The 24,496-nt window shown below is 41.7% G+C and overlaps 1 pseudogene; it reads right to left on the minus strand.

Annotated features, from left to right (window-relative positions):
• Positions 1-3,325: 3,325 nt before the first annotated feature.
• Positions 3,326-20,311, minus strand: LOC108516809 (multifunctional protein ADE2 pseudogene; annotated as a pseudogene).
• Positions 20,312-24,496: the final 4,185 nt, after the last annotated feature.

The following is a 24,496-nucleotide window of genomic DNA, read 5'->3' on the forward strand; positions in this document are numbered from 1 at the left end:
GGATTAATTTAGGAACTTTCCTAAAGAAAATCCTGTGTTTTAAACTTAATTATAAAGAACTTTACTTTTGATCAAGCCAGTGCATGACTATTTGAGTGATGATGGCAATTTTCTCGGCTCTTGATATCAACACTAATTTATCCATACAATAAATAGTTATTACATATCTGCTTTGTGATAAGCACTGAATTAAAAATGAAAAAAAGAGCTAATGTCCATTTCAAAAGCAGTGATTGCTTTTTCTTTGGAGGAAACAAATATTAGATCTTACAGCATTTGATATATATATTTTTTGGTCTGGGCAGTACATCCTCAGACACTCTTTTAAACTGTAAGTTTAAAAATTCTTGTATGCATTTGCAAAGATAAACTCTCATCATTCACATTCCAATACCTGTACTTGGTAAACAACAAAGTAAGTTAAACGAGGTTCTTATGAGTCAGTATTCAATGTTGCTGAATCCTCAGCTCATTCAATGCCTTCTTAAATGACCCATACAAATTAAAAGTCATGAAAGATTTTCTAATTAACATGACGTTCCCAGAGAGGCCCAGAGCATTCTGAGGACATTCATTTTGTGTTGATCCATCACTGAATATTGCTTTGGCTGTGCCAAAGGAAGGCCTTGGAAGAGCCCACGTCAGAAGCGAAGGGTGGAAAGTGGGATAAGGAAGATTCTGTCAACTGAGGACTTCCCTGGGGTCTTCAGGAAGCACTGGCTGGCAGCAAGGGGCGTGGACCCTCGATTGCTGCTGCAGAACTGGGCAATGGGTGATGGTATTTATCCTGGGCATACTCCCCTGGCTTTCCTCACCAGACAACTACCCCTAAATAGCCCTTTGGCTTTTAATTTACCACAAGAAAGATAAACCCTGCTAAAGGGCTGTCAAGCGCATAGACCTTGAGGTCTTTAATTCCAGCTGGAATGTTTACAGTGTGATCTTGGCCAACTTCCTTCACGTTTCTGAGCTTCAATTTTTGTACCTGAAAAATGGCAATAGTGACAACTCACCTAGGTTTGTGTAAGCTGCTTTACTTGATTACTATGGTCTGCCTTTCTCTCTCTCTTAGCCACTAAGGTTGACCTTATCGCTGCACAACCCCCTGCATGGTCATCCAAGGCCTAGAGATTGAAATATGCTTCAAGGTCTAAAGTTCAGGCTCATAAACGGTAGGGCACCAAGCTGTATAACAAGTTAGTAGAGATTTATCTGTTCTTGGTTCTTTACGGCACTATCTCAAGTAGATATATATTTTTTCAAAGTAATTTTATTATGAAATCCAAGCATCCAGAAAAGTGGCAAGTACTATACAAAGAGCTTTTTTTTTTTTTTTTTTTAACTGAATGATTTGAGGGCAAGTTGTCGCTGGGATTCCCATCACCCCCCAGTACTTCAGTATTTATAGTGATATAAATACTGAAGGGCCTTCTTCTGTGTTATCTCAGTGTAACCATTAACACTGATGTATTGCTGCCATCTGATCCTCAGACACCCTTTGTGTTTCCCCAGTAATGTCCTTCACAGCCAAAAACTCCAATCTAGGACCCCACTTTGCATTTAGTTGTTGTTTCTTTAATCTCCTTCACTCTAGAACAGTTAACACCCCAACTTTTGGTCACACATTTTGTAGCATGCTCATTTGTTTGTTTTTGTCTGATAATTCCTCATAATGGGCAGAGGTGATGCATTTTTCGCAGGCAATTACAGAAATAATGCTGAGGTCTCACTGCCTTCTGTGAGGTGGCCTGTGATGTCAGCTTGTCCCATTACAGGTGACGTTAAGTTGGGTCACTGGGTTAAGTTCATCCAGCTTCTTCACGGTCATGCTATTCTTGTTCTCTTTCTAAGTCGTATTTTGTGGAAACGTATGTGGAAATTGTATGATTATCTAGTTTCTCATCAAACTTATACGCACTCACCCACTAGATTTAGCGCCTATTGATGTTTGTTGGCAGAATTTATTGTTACCATGATGTTTGGCATTTTCACTTATACATTTATTATTAACATTATATTATAAGGAAAACTTCCTTTTCTCTCTACTTGTATTTGTTTTTGTGTTTACATTTGTATAAACTCATGGTTCCCCGTTTTATTCAAAGGCTTGTAATCCTTTACCGTCATTATTTACTTTGATATTCAAATTATTCCAGATTTAGCCAGCAGAAGCCTTTTCAAATCTCTTTATTATGCTCTTTTGTCAAGTCTCCATCACTCTTGAGCATTTTCTTACACTCTAACTAACTGTTCCAGCTTCATCTTCTTTTTTCTGCCCTAGCCATAGAATCAACTATTTCTCCCAAATACCCTGGTTCTTTTTCCTTTTTTTGAGATGGAGTCTCACTCTGTCGTCCAGTCTGGAGTGCAGTGGTGCGATCTCAGCTCACTGCAACCTCCGCCTCCCAGGTTCAAGTGATTCTCCTGTCTCAGCCTCCTGAGTAGCTGGGATTATGGGCACTCGCCATCATGCCAGGCTAATTTTTATAATTTTGTAGAGACAGGGTTTCACCAGATGGGGTTTTACCATGTTGGCCAGGCTGGTGCTGAACTCCTGAGCTCAGGTGATCCGCATGCCTTGGCCTCACAAAATGCTGGGATTACAGGCGTGAGCTGTTGTGCCTGGCCTCTGGTTCTTTTTAGTGGAGAAAGGTATTTAGAAACCAAGATGGGTTGCTGGATGTGCTCATTGCTATTGGAATTTCTTTTAAAAGACAGTTTCTGAATGGTAAAATTATAAGTGATTTTTGATTTTTTTTTTTTTTTGGTTTCTGTTATTTTATTTTATTTTACCAATACCTTTAATTTGTCTTCTGTGATTTAAAATAAGCTTTTTGGCTGGGTGTGGTGGCTCACACCTGTAATCCTAGCACTTTGGAAGGCTGAGGTGAGCAGATCACTTGAGGTCAGGAGTTTGAGCCCCATCTCTACTAACAATACAAAAATTAGCCAGGCATGGTGGCACACACCTGTAGTCCCAGCTACTCTGGAGGCTGAGGCAGGAGAATCGCTTGAACCCAGTGGGTGGAGGTTGTAGTGAGCCAAGATGGCGCTCCTGCACTCCTGCCTGGGCAACAAAGCGAGACTCCATTTCAATAAATAAATACATAAATAAATAAATAAACTCATCTTTTTATCTTGCTTTTGTTCCTGCAGCTAAATTAGAAATTTGAAGTGTTTTCCTTAAAAAATGCAATGGCATCGTTTTTCTTATAAATTACAACTCTGATTTTCTCTTCAGTGAAATCAATGTGTTCAATATGCTTGTTCACAGTTTGCCCCCTACCAAATGATGGCTTAATCCGTCGGCAGAAAGTATGGTCCACTACCTGAGACCCCTGTCAAGGGAAGCTCACACATCCTGAGCTCCCTGTCTGGTGTGAGGGGAGGACAGCTGATAACTACCTGGCTGTGCAGTGTTCCCAGGCATCATTGGTCCCCAGCCATGGCCTCTGCATGCCTCTGCCACAAATACAGCAAGAATGCCATCCTTCAGACTCAGCTTTAATCCCCAGAGTTTCATCTAGTTCTTTGTGGGCAGATGTTACCCAAACCCTAAATTTCCACAGGCCCTCTTGATTTTTTCATGGTGATCTAGATCAGACATTGAGGCCATGCATGCTACACCCCTGTACTGACTTTCTGATTTCCAAAGCAATTCTGCCATCTCTGCAGCCCAGTCACAGTTTTTCTTTACCATCTGGAGCCCTTCCAGAGTTGCTTCTTTGAGGTCACAGTAAGACTGTTTGTCTTTCTGTTGGCTTTGATCTCTTGATGGCCAGAGTCCCTGGGTATCATTATCAGTAACATCAACAACAACAACTTCTCTGGTGATTACATCAACACCAAATTCAATCTTCGTATCAACTTGTACACAGTTCTGTGGCAACCAGGATTTCTCCAGTATTTTAAAAATAACCTGTGCAGCATGACTCATGCTAGCCACTTCACTTTGGCCTTTACCAAGTCCAGCATAGCAAAATTTCATAGCAATTCTCTGTTTCTCGTTACTGGCAGCACCCTTGAAAACATCTCCATGTTAGGTGAGTAAAACTCACATCTGTCGATGACACCAGGATTTCTTTTAAGAAAACAACCAGTTGCTATTCTGCAAACCCCTTTAACTGGAACAATTTCACACTGGGGCACAATGAAAGCCATATCCCCACATTTTTTGGTGAAAGCAGCTTTGATACCTGCCTCCTATCATGACTGAAAAATATTATACAACTGATGATTTTATTTGTGATTGCAGCTTTTCCTTCCAGGCGATTCTTTCTAGCTGCATTTCCTGCTATAATATGGTCCTCGGACTGCAAAAGGGCTTTCCATGAACCAAACAATTCATAGACTTTTTTTTTCTCATGTATTTTTTCTTTTTTTTTAACCAGTGTTCAGTACCTTAGCTGTTGCCGTTAGCCTGAGTGGGTTGGGGGTGGCAACCTATTTTATTTTTTATACTTTTTACATTTCCTAAAATTTCTGTCCTGAACATCTATCAGTTCTATGGTGGTATATTTTATACCATAAAACAAACCCACATCAAACCCTAACTCCTCTTCCCCAAATCAAAGCATCATCTTGTATTGTTTCATTTAGCTCAGAGGAAATTGACATAGATTTGCTGTTCTTTCCCTCACTCCCAGTAACCAGCATATCAGAGAGCCTGACTGAGTTTGCCTTCAACTAAGTATAATAAATCCTCCACCCTTTAACGTCTCTCCTTTATCTGGTTTCCAACCTTGTCCAACCCTCTCTCACATGGACCGCAGGGACCTTGTTGTACTCTTTTAAGAAAGGTTTTTTTTTTTTTTTTTTTAATGTTGTAATACTTTATACACATAATGTAATACATAAACAAATTCAAGCTAGGTGTCATAATCATAAACCTAATATTTGTAAACTCACAACTCATCTTAAGTGACAGGATGTTACCAGGACACTTGGAGCTATCAGGCTGAACCATGTGAAATGCCATTTTGAAGATTAAAAGTTTTGAATAGAGGCAATGTCATACGATTTCATCTCATACTTGTGTGTTTTCCCTGATCCTGTTATCCTGCCTTTTCCCCAGCAAGAGCTCTCCTCCAACCTGAAATTAAGTGATCATTTCCCTGATACTTAAATATTTTTAACACATATTTATATGTTGTATATCACTTAAAATGTTATTTAACTTTGTTTTGAGGTTCATATATGCTTTCTTGCTTTTTACAAATTCGGCATTACTTTTATGGCTCATCTATGTTGCTGGGCTTAGATCTGTGGTTCATTCCTACTGCTCTGCAGTGCTGTCCGTGCTCCATCTCAGGAAGAGAGAACAATTTGTTGGCTCAATCTATTTTCCCACCTCAGCTTCCTAAGTAGCTGGGACTACAGATACATGCCACCTTGCCCAGCTAATTTTTGTATTTTTTAGTAACACCAGGTTTCACCATGCTGAGGCTGGCTCCGAATTCCTGGGGCCAAATCCTCCCTCCTTCGCCTTTGAAAGTGCTGGGATTACAGGCGAGAGCCACTGTACCTGGCTGGATTCTATATATTTTTATGAGTTGAAACTTGTTAGTAGCTGTTTGAATAACTGCTTGTGTTCATCATTGTGCAGTTGTTTAGATTATTTCATGCATTGACAATTGAGAGAAGTGTATTAACATTTCCCACTGCAATTACAGACGTGCTGTTTCTTCCCATAGTTATTCTATCAAGTTTTGCTTTATATGTTTTTAGCTTATTTCATTAGATGCATATAAGTTATACATTATTTTGCTTTCTGGTGAATTGGTTCTTTTATTCTTGTTTGATTACCATCTTTACTCTAATAATGCTTCAAGACTTGACTCTTCTATTTGATGTGATAACCAGCCTTTTATTGATTATTTGCCTGGTTTATATTTTCCAACCTTTTCCTTTCAATCTTCCAGCCACTCTTTTGTTTTAGGTATGTTGCTTGTAACAAGTGTTTTATTACTTTTAAAAATATTCCATCTGGTTTTTTTGAAGAGCAAGGTGAGTCACTTTGTAGTAATTGTTATTACTGATGTTTTTAGATTTATTTCAGTTATCTAACTGTTAATTTTTTTCTTGCTCCTTTTATCCTTCTTTTGTCTTGCTTTCTTTGAAAGGGGAGTAGGTTGAGTTAGGTATATTTTTAATTTTGTCTTATTCCATACTTTCCCTGTATAATAATTTGGAAGTTATTGATCTATTTTCCTCTTTGAGCAACTACCTTTGAAATGTCACTGTGACGATTTAACAGAATCTAAAGTTGATAAATATCTTAATTATCTCTTTATCTGTACATGAACCTTAGAGCATAAAACTCCTATCTATAGGCCAGGCACGGTGGCTCACGCCTGTTATCCCAGCACTTTGGGAGGCCGAGGCAGGTGGATTACTTGAGGTCAGCAGTTTGAGACCAGCCTGGCCAACATGGTGAAACCCTGTGTCTACTAAAAATACAAAAATTAGCCAGGCGTGGTGGCACGTGCCTGTAATCCCAGCTACTCCGGAGGGTGAAGCACAAGAATCCCTTGATCCTGAGAGGCGGAGGTTGCAGTGAGCTGAGATCGTGGCACTGCACTCCAAAGTGAGGCTCTGTCTCAAAACAAAGCGAAACAAAACAGGACAAACAAAAAAATCCTCCTATCGTCTCCTCCCCGCTTTTTCACATGCCATTGATGTCTAGTACTCTAGCTCTCTCCCTCCTTTCTTTAAAACCCCACATGAGACATTTTTGTTTAACACTGCTAATATTTGTTTTTATTTACTTCAATGTTCTTTTGGTCATCATTCCTTTAAGTATCCCAGGCTTTTATTCTAGATACTTTTTCTGGACTTCCTACTGAAACACATACGTATTTGAGAATTTCCTTTAATGAAATGCATCTTTTAGCATATTTTAGATCAGAAGATTTCTAAAAGTAACTCCATTTTTATTCAAATGAAAATGTATTTATGCTGCCTTTCTTTTTGAAAGATACTTTTTATGAAAGATACTTTTGATAGCTTTACAGTTCTAAGTTGGCAATAATTTTGTGGTCAGATGTGACTTCATTGTCTTCTGGTGAGAAGCCTGTGTCGGGATAATGATGACTTGTTTGTAGTTGCTCTATTTTTCTCTTTGCCTGCTTTCAAGATCTTCTCTTTGACTTGGGATTCTACAACCATATTGCAAAATCTGTCTGTATATATGTTGCTTTTTATTTATTTTGTTGGGTATTTGTTATGTTTCCTGCATCTGTGCACCACGAAATCAACTAGCTCTGGAAATTCCTAAAAATCACCTCTTTTCTTGTCTCTCTATTCTCTCCTTCTGGGACTTGGATAGATATAACTTAAATATTTTATTCCATCCTCTGTGTCTTTATTCTCTTTTATACTTCCTATCTCCTTATCCCTGTATTGGACTTTGTTCAATTTCTTTAAGCCCATCTTTCAGTTCACCAATTCTCCCAGTCTCTACTTAATCCACAAGTTAGCTTATCATTAAAATTTTAATTTTGATAATTACATTTTTATTTCTTAATGTTTCATTTGATCATTTTCAAATATGTCTTGTAATTTTTTACAGTATTTTACTCCATAATTATTATTATTATTATTTTTTTTTTTTTTGAGATGGAGTCTCACTCTGTCATTCAGGCTGGAGTGCAGTGTCTGTGTCTGCATCTCGGCTCATTGCAGCCTCTGCCTCCCGGGTTTGAGTGATTCTCCTGCCTCAGCCTCCCAAATAGCTGGGATTACAGGTGTGTGCCACCACACCCAGCTAATTTTTGTATTTTTAGTAGAGATGAGGTTTCACTATGTTGGCCAGGCTGGTCTCGACCTCCTGACCTCAGGTGATCCACCTGCCTTGGCCTCCCACAGTGCTGGGATGACAGGCATGAGCCACTGTGCCCGGCCTCCATAATGATTTTTAAGATCTGCCTTTTATTTCTTCAAATATTTCACACACTGTTACTTTATATACTATTTTATAATTACAATTTCTTGAGTGTTTTGTTTCTGCTGGTATTCCCTAATGCTGTTACTTTATATACTATTTTATAATTACCATTTCTTGAGTGTTTGTTTCTGCTGGTATTCCCTAATGCTAGCTTGTTTGTCTGGATGTTGATAACTATAGATTGTGAGCTCATATTTTTTTTAACTTAATCTGAGAAAATCTTTGGGATTAAAACAGGTTACTTTGCAATATAGAGCATTTTTGTTGCTTCTGCTGGGAGCTCAAGGATACTACCAGACTACAACCACACTGCTTCTTTAGGAGCTTGAGTTCAGATATCCAGTCCTGCAGTGGGTCCAAAGTTTGACTTCGTCTTTGCAGTGCAGTTCTAAGAATTTGCCTTCAGAGTTTGTATTTACACACCTGCTCTGTTCAGGTTTCAGCTCAACCTTTCTCCTCACTCTTCCTTGAAAATTTCCCTTGCTTTCCTGGGATCCTACCATGTATGTTGTAGTGAGGGAGCCCTTCAGGGTACCTCAAGCCCTGTAATGTCAGAAGCCCTTGATACCTCTCATAAGTATCTACATGTGGTTGTAGATACATGTAGACACACAACAGCCAAAGAGACTTTTTAACAAGACGTAAATCAGATTACACTCCTCCCTGGTTGCAAACTCTCAAATGCACCTTTCAGCACACTGAGAACAAAATCCAAATACCTTATCTTGGCATCTCAGGCCTGCGGAATCTGGTTCATGCCTGTTTCTTGGACTCTGTTTCCTACCGCTTCACACATGGTCCAGAAGGACATTTTCTAGATTCTTTCCACACAGACAGCCGTTCCCATCACACAGTTATAGACCCTCTGTTTGAAATTCTGCCTGTTTCCCTCAAGCATCCATTCTCTCTTTGGCCAGCCTTGTCATCTGGGATCCTCGTCAGTAGGATCTCAGCAGTAACCATGCTTCAGCCTGGTTTCTCAGCGCCATTCCACCTAACGCAGCCACCCTCATCACCAGTCACTCTGGATTACCTGTTTCCTTCAAAGCATTTATCACCATTTAAAATGATCGTAATTGCTTTTGCATTTCCTCTGTTTATTTTTGCCTCTTTTCTAGGATATAATTCCAGGAGCACAAATTCTGTTGAATCCCAGTGCTAAGAAGTCCTGGCAGATAGTCGTCACTCATTAGATATTTATTGAGTAAATAAAAGAAAGTTACAACTCAGAAGTACTGTATTAGAATCCTTGCAAAGTACATGGTTTCTCCTAAGAAAATATATGAGATATACAAGAAGAGAGATGACTGAGGAAAACCAGGGTGTGGGGAAGTCCTGGGCCTTTGCGTCGAGGGTTTTTAGTTAGTAATGGAACTCCATTATCTTGTTCATTAACTCAGCAGCCCTGAATTCAAAACATCTGGGCAAGGTCAACTTTTGACTTTGTCTCTCAACTCAGAGTTTATCCATTTATCCACTGAACAAAGTTGAATGTGCTCCCATTCTACCTCTTTTTTCTCATGAAACTTGCAAGACTTTGGACACACACACACACACACACACACACACACATACACACACAGTTTTTTTTTTTTTAAAAACACTTCAAAAATAATCTGTCTCATTGACCTTTCATATGCGTTTTTACTAATTCTGCCTTTTATTTCTTCAAATATTTCACACATTGTTACTTTGTACTCTCTTTCAGAACCACAGTTTCTTGAGTGTTTTGTTTTAGTTTCTGCTGGCATTCCCTGACATTAGCTTCTTTATCTGGATGTTGATAACTGTAGAATGTGAGCTGATATTTTACTAGTGGTTCCATAGTCAAAATCACTCTCTCAGGATCTAATTCAGAAAATACTGATGCATACTGTATGCCCAGGAAATTAAAATTAATAACACTTTTGATGTAAAGCAGGAATAAGTTCAATTGTTATTTTTTGTTCAACGTCAACTCTTTGAGTGGCGATGTTTAACTCTGAATCTTGCTGTGCACAGTATGCAGAAACAGCAGTCTAATCTCCTTTTGATTAATGAGAAAACATTTTTCTTTCTCTCTGGTTGTTTTCCTCTCAGTAATGCATACACTGAAAACTGAGAGCACATATATACATGTTGCAAAAATTAAGAGTCTGGAAATGTCATTGTTTTGGCAGATGTGTTTAGTCTTTTAAGCACAGCCAAAATGGCCCCTTGATAACTTCATTTTAACTTTATGAGTGTTAATTATTACTGAAGGCTGGGGTTTTGCCAGATCCTTCAGCTGTGCGGGGCCAGAACTGGCCATGGGCTTTTTAGGACGTCTCTGATTTCAATGAAAGCTCCAGGCAACATTTCTCTTTTTTTTCCCCCAAACTTTTCTTAATTAAGTTTTTTTTTCAAGCCTTACTGCATTCTTTATGCCAACCAACTGCATCTTATATTGTAAATTGGTTTTGACTCTGAGGCTTGCATTTTCACTCAAGTCTGACCCTAAGTGTTTTGCAAGCCTGGCTTTCCAACCTTTCTCATGTTCTCTGTGCACATGATTTGGGCTGAACGTACATGTGTAGCCTTTATAAATTGTTTGCTTTTGGTGGAAATCAGTTTCAAGAAGCAAACTTTTAAAACGATTTTCTGAAGCCGAATTCTCTTGTATTTGCTGCCTTTACCTAACTCATTGTCTTTTAAGTAGTGTACAGTATAGGCTCCAAAAGCAAGATCAGCGGTTGTCATTAGTCATCGTGGTAGGAGAGGTAGCAGTAGCAATATTATCTTTTCCAAGTGAAAAAATATGATCCATTGCCATCTTGCAATTTAAATTGTTCTCTTGGACAGATTTTGAGGAAGTCATACAAAGGAGTAGATGGTATTTGATTTATTATTGAGTAGGAAAATAAGATTCTGACATCCTTCCGTTCGTGAATACAAGTCTCATCATATACCTGTGAATAAGCTATAAAGTTTTTCTATAATAAGGGATTTGTCTGGTGTTTGTTCTGAGTTCCTAGCACAGGGCTTCTAAAGCCCTTGGATTTTTCTGAGTGGTAGAACTGTCTTTGTCATTCATGAGCCTCTTGGCTCACTCTTGAGTTTATGCTAATGGGGCGACTCCCAGTGAGCCCTTAGACAGCTTCAGCTTCAGGAGTGGGGGCTGGACACAAGAAAGACGATCCATGAGATACTAGAGTTACGACTTTGACCCAGCCCAAGCTCCAGAGAAGGGAGGGGAGGCTGGAGACTGAGTTCAGCCCAGTGGTCAATCATACCTACGTAATGAACCCGTCAAAACTCCACAACTGAACATCAGGAGTGATCTGGTTGATGAACACGTGCGTTTGCCAGGAGGGAGGTGCACCTTATTTTCACAGAAAGCGCAAGGAAGCTCTGTGTTAGGGATCCTCCCAGGCCTTCCCCCTGTGTCTCTTCATCTGGGTGGCCCTGAGCTGTTCTCTTTATTGTAAAGCTATAATCAAAAGTGTAGCACTTTCTTGAGTTCTATGCATTGTTGTAGCCAATGATCAAATGTGACAGGATTGTGGAAGTCCTTGAATTACTAGCCAGTTGGTCAAAAGTGTGAGTGGCCTGGGACACACTGAACTTGTGGCTGCTGTCTGGAGGGGGCTATGTGAATATTCTTACACATACACTCGGGACTGACTGTGCTCTTCACCCGTGAGGTTCGTGCTAACTCCAGGTGGTTAGTGGCAGAATTGAACTGCAATATACCAATTGCTGTCAGAATTAAAGGTAAAATAAAAATCTTTGAAACTGGCTAAAAGACAGACCTCGTATATACATCCGGGTAAAGCACAGAAAGTCATTCTGAGTGAGAAAGGGTGATTGGCCAGGCTGAACACAATTTCTTTAGGCTTACCTACTGAGCATAGAGAAAACACCTTCTTGAAAAGCTGTTGAGTACTATGCTTAGAACCTGAGTGATGGGATCATTCACACCCCAAACCTCAGCATCACCTAATATGGCCAGGTAGCGAATCCTCACAGGTACCCCCGAGTCTAATATAAAATTTGAAAAAGAAAGAAACAAATATATACATACACAAAGAACTCTTAAAACTCAGCAGTAAGAAAACAAACAAGCCGATTAAAAAGGGGTCCGAAGACCTTAACAAACACACCAAAGAAGATATATGGATGGGAAAAAATATATGAAAAGAATGCTGTGTATCACATGTCACCAGGGAGTGCAAAATAAAACAGCAATGAGACACTACTACACATCTTTTAGAATGACCAAATCTGTAACACTGACAACACAAACGCTGGTGAGGATATGGGACAACAGGAACGTTGCTGGTGGGAATGCGAAATGGTACAGTCACTTTGAAGGACAGCTTGGTGGTTTCTTACGAAACTAAGAACACTCTACCATAGGATCCAGCAATCACACTCCTTACTATTTACCCAAAGGATGAACACATGTTCATCCACATACACACAAAAACCTGCACACAGATAGCAGCTTTACAGCAGTTTAGTTCATACCTGCCAAAACTTAGCAGCAACAAAGATGTCCTTCAGTAGGTAAACGGATAGATAAACCATGAGACATCCAAAGAAATGAGCTAGCAATCTGTGGAAAGATATGGAGGAACTTTAAATGCACATTACTAAATAAAAGGATCCAATCTGAAAAAGTCTGCATATTGTATGATTCTAACTATAAGACATTCTTATAGTGGTTGCAAGATCTGTGGTTGCAAGGGGTTGGGGATAGGGAGATCAATAGCACAGAGGAGTTTTAAGGCAGTGAAGATACCCTGTGTGATACTATAATGATGGATATGTGTCATTATACATTTGTTTAAACTCAGGATTTACAACACTAAGAGTGAACTCCAGTGTAAACTATGAATTTCGGGTGACAATGATGTGTCGATGTAAGTTCATCAGTTGTAACCAGGGTATCACTCTGGTGGGGGATGTTGATAATGAGGGAGGTTATGCATGTGTGGAGGTAGGAAGTATATGGGAAACCTTATGCCTGCCTCTGAATTTTGCTGTGACCCTAAATATGCTTTAAAAAATAAAGTTGTGGCCAGGTGTGGTGGCTCAGGCCTGTAATCCCAGCACTTTGGGAAGCTGGGGCCCACAGATTGCTTGAGCCCAGGAATTTGCAGCCAGCTTGGGCAATATGGTAAAACTCCATCTCTACAAAAAATACAAAAGTTAGCTGGGCATGGTGGTGCACACCTGTGATCCCAGCTACTTGGGAGGCTGTGGTGGGAGAATTGTTTGAGCCCATGAGGTTGAGGCTGTAGTGAGCTGTGATCATGCCATTGCACTTCAGCCTAGGCAACAGAGTGAGACTCTGCAAAGCAAGCAAGCAAGCAAACAAGCAAGAAAAAAAAGAAAGAAAGAAAAAGAAAGACAGCACAGAAGATAGAGAGAGAAAGGAAGGAAGGAAAGAAGGAAGGAAGGAGAGAGGGAGAGAGAGAGAGAAAGAAAAGACAGGAAGGAACGAAGGAAGGAAAGAAAAGGAAGGGAGGAAGAATAAAAGAGAGAGAGAGGCCGCTTTCCTGGGATACTCTGGGAACAAGCAGTGGCACTTGGGAACCAGGTCATAAGCTGCAGCAAAGAGTTGGGAAACTGTTCTTCCCACATTGCATTACATGCTTATTTGTAATAAACAAAAATAATATAAAATAAATAAAAATAAATGTAATTACGTTGGAATACACATTTGCGCTGGCTTCTTGGAATTTGGCAACTCAGCCAGCCTCAAGAGGCATAATAATAGTATTGTCATGGCGAGTCCCATAGGCGGTGATGGATGAGCGTCCTTTAGTGTCTTCAGGACTGTGGGTGTATTGATTGATAGGTCAAGTAAAGCTGCAGGGGGGAGCAGGTGAAGCTGAGTGGGGACAGAGGTTGATGCCCTGGATGGGTAAGCAAGGCACGTTTTGGGGAAGCCCTGACAGAGTTGGCTGAGGGGAGATTATATGCGAGTGCCAAGAGAGGACCTGGCCTTGGCTGTCCATGTGGCGTCATGTGTGTGTAGATGCCCATGAGGCTGGTAGCATTTGGGTATAATGGGGTTTTCTGGATGCATGACATGTGGCTAGCATCCCTTGAGACAATCACTAGAAGAGGTTTAGAAACAACATATTTTAAATAATAGGCATGGTTGGGTGTACTGTCCACCAGGCAACAGAAGACTCTGTGGATTAGAGCAAAGGAAAGGCATGTGGACAGATGCATAGGGAAAACGAAATGCTGGAGAAAGTGACCTGACTTGTTTCAGGCCAGTGCTCCCACCGAGAGCTAGAAAACATGGACCAAACTGTAGGAAGGAACCAGAAAGCTAGCAAAAGAGCAGGGACTTGAGGTCACAGAGCCCAGACGGAAGGTAAGCCAGGACCCGGAAACCCAGCTTTGGGTGTCGCTTTTCCACAGAGACATCTGATGATTTTCCAGCGGAAGCCGAGGGGCTGAGAAGTGGAGAGCAACCAAATGGTCATGTCTAAGACAGCCTTCTGCTGTAAAAGACTCTACTGGACGTGCTGTGCAGGGGAAAGCACTGGCCGCCATAAGGCTTTGAGCACTTGAATTGGGGCTGGTGCAATCAAAGGATTAAACGTTTGATTCAATTTAATTTTAAATACTCTATAGTTAGTCTTAATAGCCTCATGTGGCTGGCAGATATTCTACTGCTTAGCCCAGGTCTGGAGCCTCCCTTGGGTCCCGAGAAGGGCAGTGCAGCCACCTGGGAAGTGCGTGGGCTTTGCAGATGACCAAGGCTTGGTTTGAATCTTGCCTTGCTCCATAGTAACCGTGCAAACTTGGTGAATAATCCCTCCCTCTGTGTTCAGTTTCTTCATCTATAAAAAGAGAATAAATAAAGTAAAGCCTACCCCATAAAAAGGTTTCACATACTAGTGTCTGTACACAGCAGGCATTCAATAAAGATTAGATGGAATCGTCTATAGATTGTGGGTTCCAAAAGCCGACATCATTTTGAAAGCCGAGCTTTATTGTCTTCAAAAACAAATGTCAATATTCCTGTTGCTGAACTTACATATTTTATTTATTTTTTCTCAAAATCCCAGTGGCATGTTCTACTTGGGAAATAAAAATACATTTCACAATATAGACACTCTAGAGAAATTATTTGCGTAAGAAGCTACCAAAGGTTAATGACATTACCCTATATATCTGAACTTTACAATCAGATGAAATTATTTGGGACACCCACAAAGGACTTGTTTTCCTACCACTCGTTCTCATTTTTAATAATAAAAATGTTAAAGTGCAGTCATTTGCACAAAGAAATAGCCTGTTAGGGTACACACAGTCTTAGGAAGCCATCTTCAGAGAGTGTATCGATGCTAGAGGGAGCAACATGTTTACCACTCTTGGGCAGGAAAAGATGCGGCTTGTCAGGACCTTTTCTACCCACGCATCAGGAGTCAGCTGATGGCTGTGACTTAGACTTGACGCCATCAGAGACAAGCAAAAATAATGTACAACTGCTTTTGACTACAAGAAAAAAATAACCCGTTGTATTATGGACTTCCGCAATACTGCAGCAAAGGAAAGAGTATTTGCTAACGCATCGAGACTCCTCAAGTAAATTGCCACCTACCCTGATAATGTTCCCTGCACCAAACCAACATTATAAATGATGTACCTTTTCTTTTAAGAAGGGAAAGAAATGCTGAGGGAAGACATGGAAAAGGATAAAGGTGAGGTTACTATGCCCCACCCAGCCACTGCACCATCAGGATATTAATGGTTGTTGTGAACTCCACTGTAACCCGGCCACCGTCCTTGGGTGGATGTCTGCGTTTATTTACCCTTGAGCTTCAGAGAACTGGGGTCTCAGAGCTACTAGCAGCAGAATTTGGAGCCAAACCCAGGTCCTCTATCTCCAATGCCTACTATTTTCTCTGCTAACTGACTCCCTTACTATCTTAGTCCATTAAGGCTGCTATAAAAAATATATCATAGGTCAGGTGGCTGGTAAACAATAGAAATTTATTTCTCCCTGTTCTGGTGGCTGGGAGTCCAAGATCAGGGTGTCAGCTTGGTTGGGTTCTGGTGAGAGTCGCCTGGGGAGGGTTGCAGACTGCACAGTTCTTGCTGTGACCTCATATAGGGGAAGGGGCAAGGGTCTGTCTGTTGCCTCTCAGTCCCATTCATTAGGGCTCTACTATCATGGCCTCATCACCTCCCAAAGGCCCCACTTCTTATGCCATCACTGTGGAGCCTAGGATTTCAACATACATTTTGAGGAAACACACACATTCAGATCATAACATTTCTCTATGGGTCTTACTAAAAACCAAAATTCTATACCTTGAACCACCTTTATCCCAAGAAAACAGAGTGTACAAGCTTGGGAATAAGTTTGTGCCAAGATATGTTTGTATTGCCCCATGAAAAAAAATCATAAAAATTAAAAAAAATCATTCTAATAAAAATTGGATGTAGACTTTGGGTGGTAATAAGGTATCAATGTAGGTTTATCGATTGGAACAGATGCACAACTGTGAGGGGGGTGGATATCGGTAGCTGGGGAAGCTATGCTTGTGCGGGAGCAGGAGGCGTACAGGAAAACTCTGTTCTTTCTGACCAATTTTTCTGTGAACCTAAAACTGCTGTAAAAAACGTCTGTTTGAGAAGCTAGAGTGTAGTAGTTACTGTGCTCTGAGCACTGCCCGATAGAGTTTCATAAAGGAGCTCACTAATCCTTACAAGAACCGTATAAGGGAAGTTCAAGTAGCATCCCATTTCACAGATGAGGAAAGCAAGCCCAGGCAGGGTCACTGACTTGCCCAGAGTCCCACAGCGAGTGGTAAAGGAGCTGGAACTCAGACCTCACGCTCGGTCTCGGTTCTGCACTTCCTTTAGAAAAAGATGAGGAACTGCGGGGCTCAGGTGCACACCTCTAGATCTGGTTGTCTTCAGAAGGTTGTTTCTTTTGACGGTCCTCAAGGATCTCATCAAAGCATCATTCAGCAATTTATTTGGGGTATTTCTCAGAAGAGTATTCCATAAAAAGAGAAGACTGTCTAGGTTAGAACTGGAAAAGACGAAGAGCACGTCTCAGTGCCCATGGCCTTGCAACTGGACTCGGGGGGTGCAGGAGCAGCTCATGAGTTTCGTGGATATGAACTTTGTCCTCCTAAGATGACCTGCAACACCAACCAGCACCTTCCTTTTCTTCTGCTGGAGCCCCTTGCTTGTTGTTCCCTGTGGACACTGCTTGATGATTGCGCTTAGCTCTGGGGATTGGCTGCTGAAAGCTAACTCAAGCTGCTGCCTGCCTTCCAACAAGCTCCAGAACTCTGCAGGTGCATTTTTGGAACTAATCTTGCCCCTGATGTCCCTCCTATTTATTCTCCCTTCCCAGTTTTCCTTAAAAAAAAAAACAAAACAAAACACCTCAATAGTGTTTGCATTTTGTTAGCTGCCTTTATTTCCCTAGGCCTGGTTACAGATATTTGAACAATCTTCTTTTTCTGTTTTGTGTAGGCATGGACACCCGATTTTTGTTGCCTTTTTTCTCATTCTAGGTTATTTCTACATGAAATGAATGGAATGCTTGAGAAACTTGCCACACCATTCTGCTAGGTACAAATCAAAAAGAAAACACATCTACTCTTGGTGTAATTTCTAGCTCTGCCTCAAGAATCTTCTAGCAGCTGCTTTTTCACCTGGCCTAATGGTCAGGTCGCACCCCTGAGTATGTCAGTCAAACGTTCCTATCACTTTTCAGCTTTGCTGTAGTTGTAGCAGAGATTCAATGAAACCTGCGAAGCCTAAAATATTGACAATAGTGGCCCTTTACAGAAAAATATTTGCTGGTTTGTGCTATAGATGATATTCTCCGTTCAAAATGTAAAATAGTTATAATTAGCAATAATGTTTTGCCTGCAAAAACAATCCTAGATACTTTGGGTTCAAAAAATAGCCTTTAGAATGAGATCATGTCTTTTGCAGGGACGTGGTTAAAGTTGGAAGCCATTATCCCTAGCAAACTAACCCAGGAACAGAAAACCAAATACCATGTGTTCTCACTTACAAGTGGGGAAGCTAAATGCTGAGAACACATGGACACATGGTGGGGAACAAAACACTCCGGGGCCTGTTGGAGGGCAGGGGATTGGGAGATGGAGAGCATCAGGAAGAATAGCTGGTGGATGCTGGGCTTGATACTGTGGGGAGGGGATGATGTGTGCAGCAAACCACCATGGCACACGTTTATCTGTGTAACAAACCTGCGCATCCTGCGTATGTACCCCTGAACTTGAAAAAGTTAGAAAAAAAATGCCTTTATAAAAATCATCAAATATATAGAATTGAATGACAAGAACACTACATGTACAAACATGTAAAAACACAGCCTACAGAAAATTAGAGCATTAAATAAATATATAAGAAAAGAAAAAAGATTAAAAAAGAGTAAGTGTTCATCTCAAGAAGTTATTTTCGGAAAAAAGAATTACACCAAAATCAAGTAAGGAAATAAGAAATAAATGAGGAGATATTGACAAATTAGACAACCAAAAATATCTGTGAGAATTAACAAAAGCAGAAGCTAATTTTTGGGGAAAAAGTAAAGTCTACAATCTCTGGAAGGTTTGATTAGAGAAAAAAAGAGAAAACGTTAAAGAAGGAAAGAAAACAAAGAAGGAAGAAAAAAGAGACTTCAATGCAGCTGTCCCAAAGATTAAAACTCATAACCAAACACAACGGACAACTTTACTCCAGTAAATCTGAAAACCCAGATAAAATGGTTATTTTTCTAGAAAAGGGTGCCCTGTCAAAACTGACTCAAGTACAGATTTAAAACCTAAACAGACATTTAACCATATAACCATAGCCATAAAAGTTATAGGTTTAAAAATGACCATGAGAGAAATTAAATCAGTAGTAAAATCAATAAACCGAAAAGTACCAAGCTTAGATGATTTTATAAGTGAAATCTACCAAATTTCCCAGGAAAAGATAACTTCTCAAGACTGTTCCACAGAACAGCATGAGAGAACCAGACAAAACAAGGGGAGAGAAGAAAATCTCACTTGTGAACATAAACACAAACATCCTTTAAAAATTTACAAATGAAATGCTTCTGTGTATATCATACATCAGCACACCTCACCTGAGGATTGCAAGATTATTAAACTTAGGAAATATATTAATATAATTCACTGAGTTATAGGCTAAAGAAGAAAAAGCATGCTATCCTCAAAAGGCGCAGGGAAAAAAGCATTTGATGACATTCCGCATTTACTCATTATGAAATACATTAGAAGGCTGGGTGTGGTGGCTCACACCTGTAATCCCAGAACTTTGGGAGTCTGAGGAGGGTGGATCACCTGAGGTCAGGAGTTAGAGACCAGCCTGGCCAACATGGCAAAACTCTGTCTCTACTAAAATACAAAAATTAGCCATGCATGGCATTGCACACCTGTAATCCCAGCTCCTTGGGAGGTTGAGGCACAAGAATCACTTGAACCCAGGAGGCGGAAGTTGCAGTAAGCTGAGATCGCTCCACTGCACTCCAGCCTGGGTGACAGAATAAGACTGTCTATAAACAACAACGACAACAAAAGAACACACACACACACACACACACAAAAGAAAGAAACAAACCCCAGAAATACATCAGCAAACTAATATAATATTAGAATGGGACTCCCATGCCGGGTGAATACTATCTACTAGAAACCTACAGCAAATACTAACATTTAACAGGCAAAGACGAGAAACAGTCCCTTTAAAATCAGATATGCAGTGAGACTGGGACTACCACAGTGTCCAGTAAGCGTGTTCCTGAAGGTCCCAACCAGGACAATGAGATGAGATGGAAAAGATAGAAGTAACGATTGCAGAAAAGAACAAGACAATATTTTGTCATTTGCAGACATTGCCAATACAGGAAATGGAAGAGAAAATAGAGACAGACACAGACTAACAGAAGATTGGTGTTTTCATAATATAAGAACATTTATGCAAATCAAAAAGAAAAAGTGCAATATGGGCAAAAGAAGGGATAATTCACCAAAAAATCTATTGGTTAATAAATGCATGTGAGAGGCTTAGTGTCTCAACAAGGAGGCCCTTTTGTTGAGTTTAAATCGTCAAATTAACACCTTTCATCATTCTCTGGCAACACTTCCAGAGCATTCTATAAGCTACGATTCGTTCCAAAGACGAGAATGGCACGTCGGGCTTGGGTGTGTGCAATGCCACTGGAGACGCTGCAGGAGAGGCTGCTGGGCAGCTCTGACTGCGGCCGACCACATCAAAGCGCTCTTTGTAAAGCACCACCCCGTGCTGAGTAGTTGCTCCAGGTTCTGCAGGGACTTGCTTCACACACTGTGCAACCCGTGTTTCATCCAGCACAGACACCATAAACATTCACACACAGAAAACCAGCTGTATGTGCTGCTGCACTGGCTGGGGAAATGGCAATGCACATTTCATCGGGATGGATATTGTAGTCAGGAGTGTCCCCATCTAGCAGAAGGTTGTTTTGGGCTGATAAATTCAAGGTTTGTTATCAGGAAGACTTGTTTGGGTCAGACATGGTGGCTCACGCTTATAATCCCAGCACTTTGAGAGGTGAGGTGGGAGGATTATTTGAGGCCAGGAGTTTAAGATCAGCCTGGGCAACATAACGAGACCCCATCTCTACAAAGTTTTTTAAAAATTGGGCTGGGCATGGTGGCTCATGCCTGTAATCCCAGCACTTTGAGAGGCTGAGGCAGGCAGATCACTTGAGGTCAGGAGTTTGAGGACAGCCTGGCCAACATGGCGAAACCCTGTCTCTACTAAAAATAGAAAAATTCCGGTTGTGGTGGCAAGTGCCTGTAATTTCAGCTACTACGGAGGCTGAGGTAGGAGAATTGCTTGAACCCAGGAAGTGGAGGTTGCAGTGAGCTGAGATGGTGCCACTGCACTCCAGCCTGGGCGACAGAGCGAGACTCCATCTCAAAAACAAACAAACAAACAAACAAACAAACAAATAAATAAGGAGTGGTGGCACATGCCTGTAACTCCAGCTATTTGAGAGGCTGAGGTGGGAGGATCGCTTGAGACCAGAAGTTCAAGGCTGCGGTGAGTTATGACCTCACCATTACACTCCAGCCTGGGCAACAATGAGATCCTGTCTTTAAAAAAAAGAAGAAGAAGAAAAAAGAAGACTGATGTGCTCACTGACCTCTCTGAGAGGGCTGTTGAGTAGTATCTCAAGCCCCAAGTCGAGGCAACACAGCATTTCCTGCATCCTCACCTTCATCCATAGCATCCACGGCACCCGTGCCATCCTTCTCCCACCCCGCGCTCTGCCGTGGAACATCAATCGTAACAAGTTCCTGTTCAGATCAGGTGTCCAGGGCTCTTTCCTGTAGGTACTAACCATCGAGGACACCTTTTCTTCCATGAAACCAACATCTGTTGCATGATTAATAACCACGGCGAACAATTATTTAGTGCTTATTTTGTGTCAGGCCCTGGCTTAAGTACTTTACAAAAGTGTCTTCTTCACAACCACGGTATGAGATGTGGGTACTGTTAGCTTTCCCGTGTCACATGTGAGAAGCAGAGGTTAGAGAGGTGAAATGGCATCCACACATTCACAGAGCCAAGTGGTGGAGTTGGCCTTGGGTGCCAGCTCTGAGAACACCCAAACCTGGGGGCCTCTGGCACCTCCCTGGCCAGGATATGGGGCTGAGAATTGAACTGAAACAAGCAAGAAAACTCTTCGTAGCAGCAACTTCCATGTAAAGTCCCTAGGTCCCGATGAACCTCTTGCCTCCTTCGTTTGACCTGCAGGGTGTCGCACTCCCAGAATCTTGCCCTGTGGAGCTGGCTGAGCACACCTTGAACCCTGGTTCTGCTGTTACCTAGCTGTGTGGCCTCGCTCATTTGTTTCCACTGGTAAATTGGAGTAATATTAATAACCCACCCACAGAACTGTTATTAGGGACAGTTGAGAAAATGCATCTAAAGCGGAATCCGGTGGACAAAAAAAGGAGGCATTTTTTAGTGCGAGGCCTTTAAGAAGTGGCCCTGTCCTAAGAAGCACATTAATCTGGGGCTTAAAATTATATTTGAACTGAAAATTACGTAATCTTCATGAATTTTTCAAAAAACCTGTAAAGCTCCTCACAATGACTTTTCCAGCATCATGCTTCATGTGGGATTGGGAAGGAAACGCACTGCCGGCCTCTGATTTTCATGTGGCCTTGATGAACCCATGTGCTTCTGCTTGGCCTTGGTGGGTGCTCCTGAGGGTCTGCTTAGCACTCCCACCTTGCCAGGTGGCAGTGAGGGGAGAGCTGGGCTGAAGCAGCTCAGGACACCCTCCTCCCCTGAGACCAGGGCACTGTCCACTTCCACAGCTGCCCAGACCGCTGTCCAACATGGCCCCCACGAGACCTTAACCTTGCCAAAAGAGCAAGTCAGGTAGCTCAGTGTACCCACCTCAATAAAGCCTGAGGGGCTAATCCCATTCTATAGCAGTTTCCCTGGTGAGCTCATAGTCCCCCAACCTTGCCTATGCAATGGAGCACGTAGGAGCCAAGCGTAGGAGCTGGAAACACTTTTTCCTGCTTCCATGCAAGCCACATGGAGGTGGCTGCCATCATCATGTTTCTGCAAGCGTATTCCCCAAAATAGGATGTGAGCGTATTCCCCAAAATAGTAACCACACGGTATTCTACAATATCCCATATGGCGTGGTGCATGCCTGCTGAGACTACGTTTTACAGCACCTGTCAGGGAGGGGAGTGGGTGGGCAACAGTTAGACAGGCCAGGTCAGGGGAGAGGGATTCCTGAGGACTGTAGAGCCATGAGCATGGAGTGGAGGCAGAAACTAGGTTTAACCCCAAGGCCACCCATGGAGGAAATTTGTAAGACCACAGTTAGTGGCAGCCAAGGTTCCAGGACATGGCTGTTCAGCTCAGATTGGGATCCAGGGTCCAGGAATAGGGAAGGTGTAGTAATCAAGGCAGGCTGGCTGGCAGCCTTGCACCTTTCAGGGTATAGGTGAGGAGGCTGGCAAGGGCAAAGACAGGGACACATTTCCATTACAGAAACAAAATGTAAGTCCGGGTCCTAGAATAGGCTCAAGCTCACAAGAGACTAACAGCATGCTTGACTTTCATACATCCATTCATCATTCATTATCTGTCCATCTATCCATTCACCCACCCACCCGTCTATTCAACCATCCACCCATCTATCCAACCATCTACCCATCTACTCAATTCACTCATCCACCCATCCACTCATCCATCCATCCATCCATCCATCCATCCATCCATCCATCCATCCATCCTCCACCCACTCATCCACTCCCACCCATCTACCCAGTCATCCACCTATCCGTTCACCCAGTCATCCATCCATCCATCCATCCATCCATCCATCCATCCATCCATCCTCCACCCACTCATCCACTCCCACCCATCTACCCAGTCATCCACCTATCCGTTCACCCAGTCATCCATCCATCCATCCATCCATCCATCCATCCATCCATCCATCTCATTCTTTTTATCATTTGGTACTAGTGATGAAAGAAAAATATTAAAATATATGTAATTCCTCTTCGTGGACCTCAAATGGGAGGGCAATGCTGAGTCATTCGAGCCAAGGAAATATTCCCCATGTGTCAGGTGACTCCCACTTCTTGCCTCTCCATGAAAGCAGTAAGGGTCTGTCTTACTGGGTCTGTCCAGGTCCTGTCTATTACACTTTGATAACTACATAGAGGAAGGCTGGAAAGGCAGGGGTGGAAGCAAGTTCTTATAGCAACTGTTAAACTTTCCACAGTGTGTATGCAAGATACATGTGGTGAGTGTTTCCACCTTTCCTATCCATTAAAAAATGGGGGACGGGGGAATAAAGACTTCAAAAGCGCTAGAATTCCGAAATTCAGTGGATTCGCTTTCTGTTGCTGAAAAAACGACCACAAACATGGCAGCTTAAAACAACAAGCATTTATTATCTTACAGTTTCCGTGGGTCAGGAGAATAAACTTTCCTGCTTTGCCAAATTCAAAGGGCAAATGTCAGTAAACACTGTTTACTGTTACCCACCTCTAATAAGTGCTGGGTATTTTACACTCATAATCTCTTATTGGACTGAGACCAGGGCACAGAGAAATTCTACTGATTTCCTAGTGCACAGTCTTGAAAAGCAAGCCAGTTGGGTAACCCACAAGCCCAGCTTCAGGGGCATCAGAGTTGGGGAGCCCCAGCTGTCTGAAATAAAGGAGAGAAGAAGGTCTCATTGGAACCCTCAAGATCCAAGCACAGCTAGGCTTTTTTCCAAGCCAGCACTGTTAATGCTAACATTATCCTTTATCGGTATTAAAAACTAGCTCTGGTTTCCCCTTAATGTGTGGATAATCATAATTACTGTAGGGGTAGATATAGCATGATATAAAGTGGCAATATAGCATGATATAACGTGCCAAAATGGTAAAAGTATTTCCACGAAGGTGTTCTTCCCCGAAAGAACACACCTATTTAGGGAACACAGGTGACGTCCTATAATATGGTCTCTTCTCCATGTGTCTAAACCAGTGA

The sequence above is a fragment of the Rhinopithecus bieti genome, unplaced genomic scaffold (genome assembly GCF_001698545.2).
Source record: "Rhinopithecus bieti isolate Rb0 unplaced genomic scaffold, ASM169854v2 scaffold_38761, whole genome shotgun sequence".
In the NCBI taxonomy this organism is placed as follows: Eukaryota; Metazoa; Chordata; class Mammalia; order Primates; family Cercopithecidae; genus Rhinopithecus; species Rhinopithecus bieti.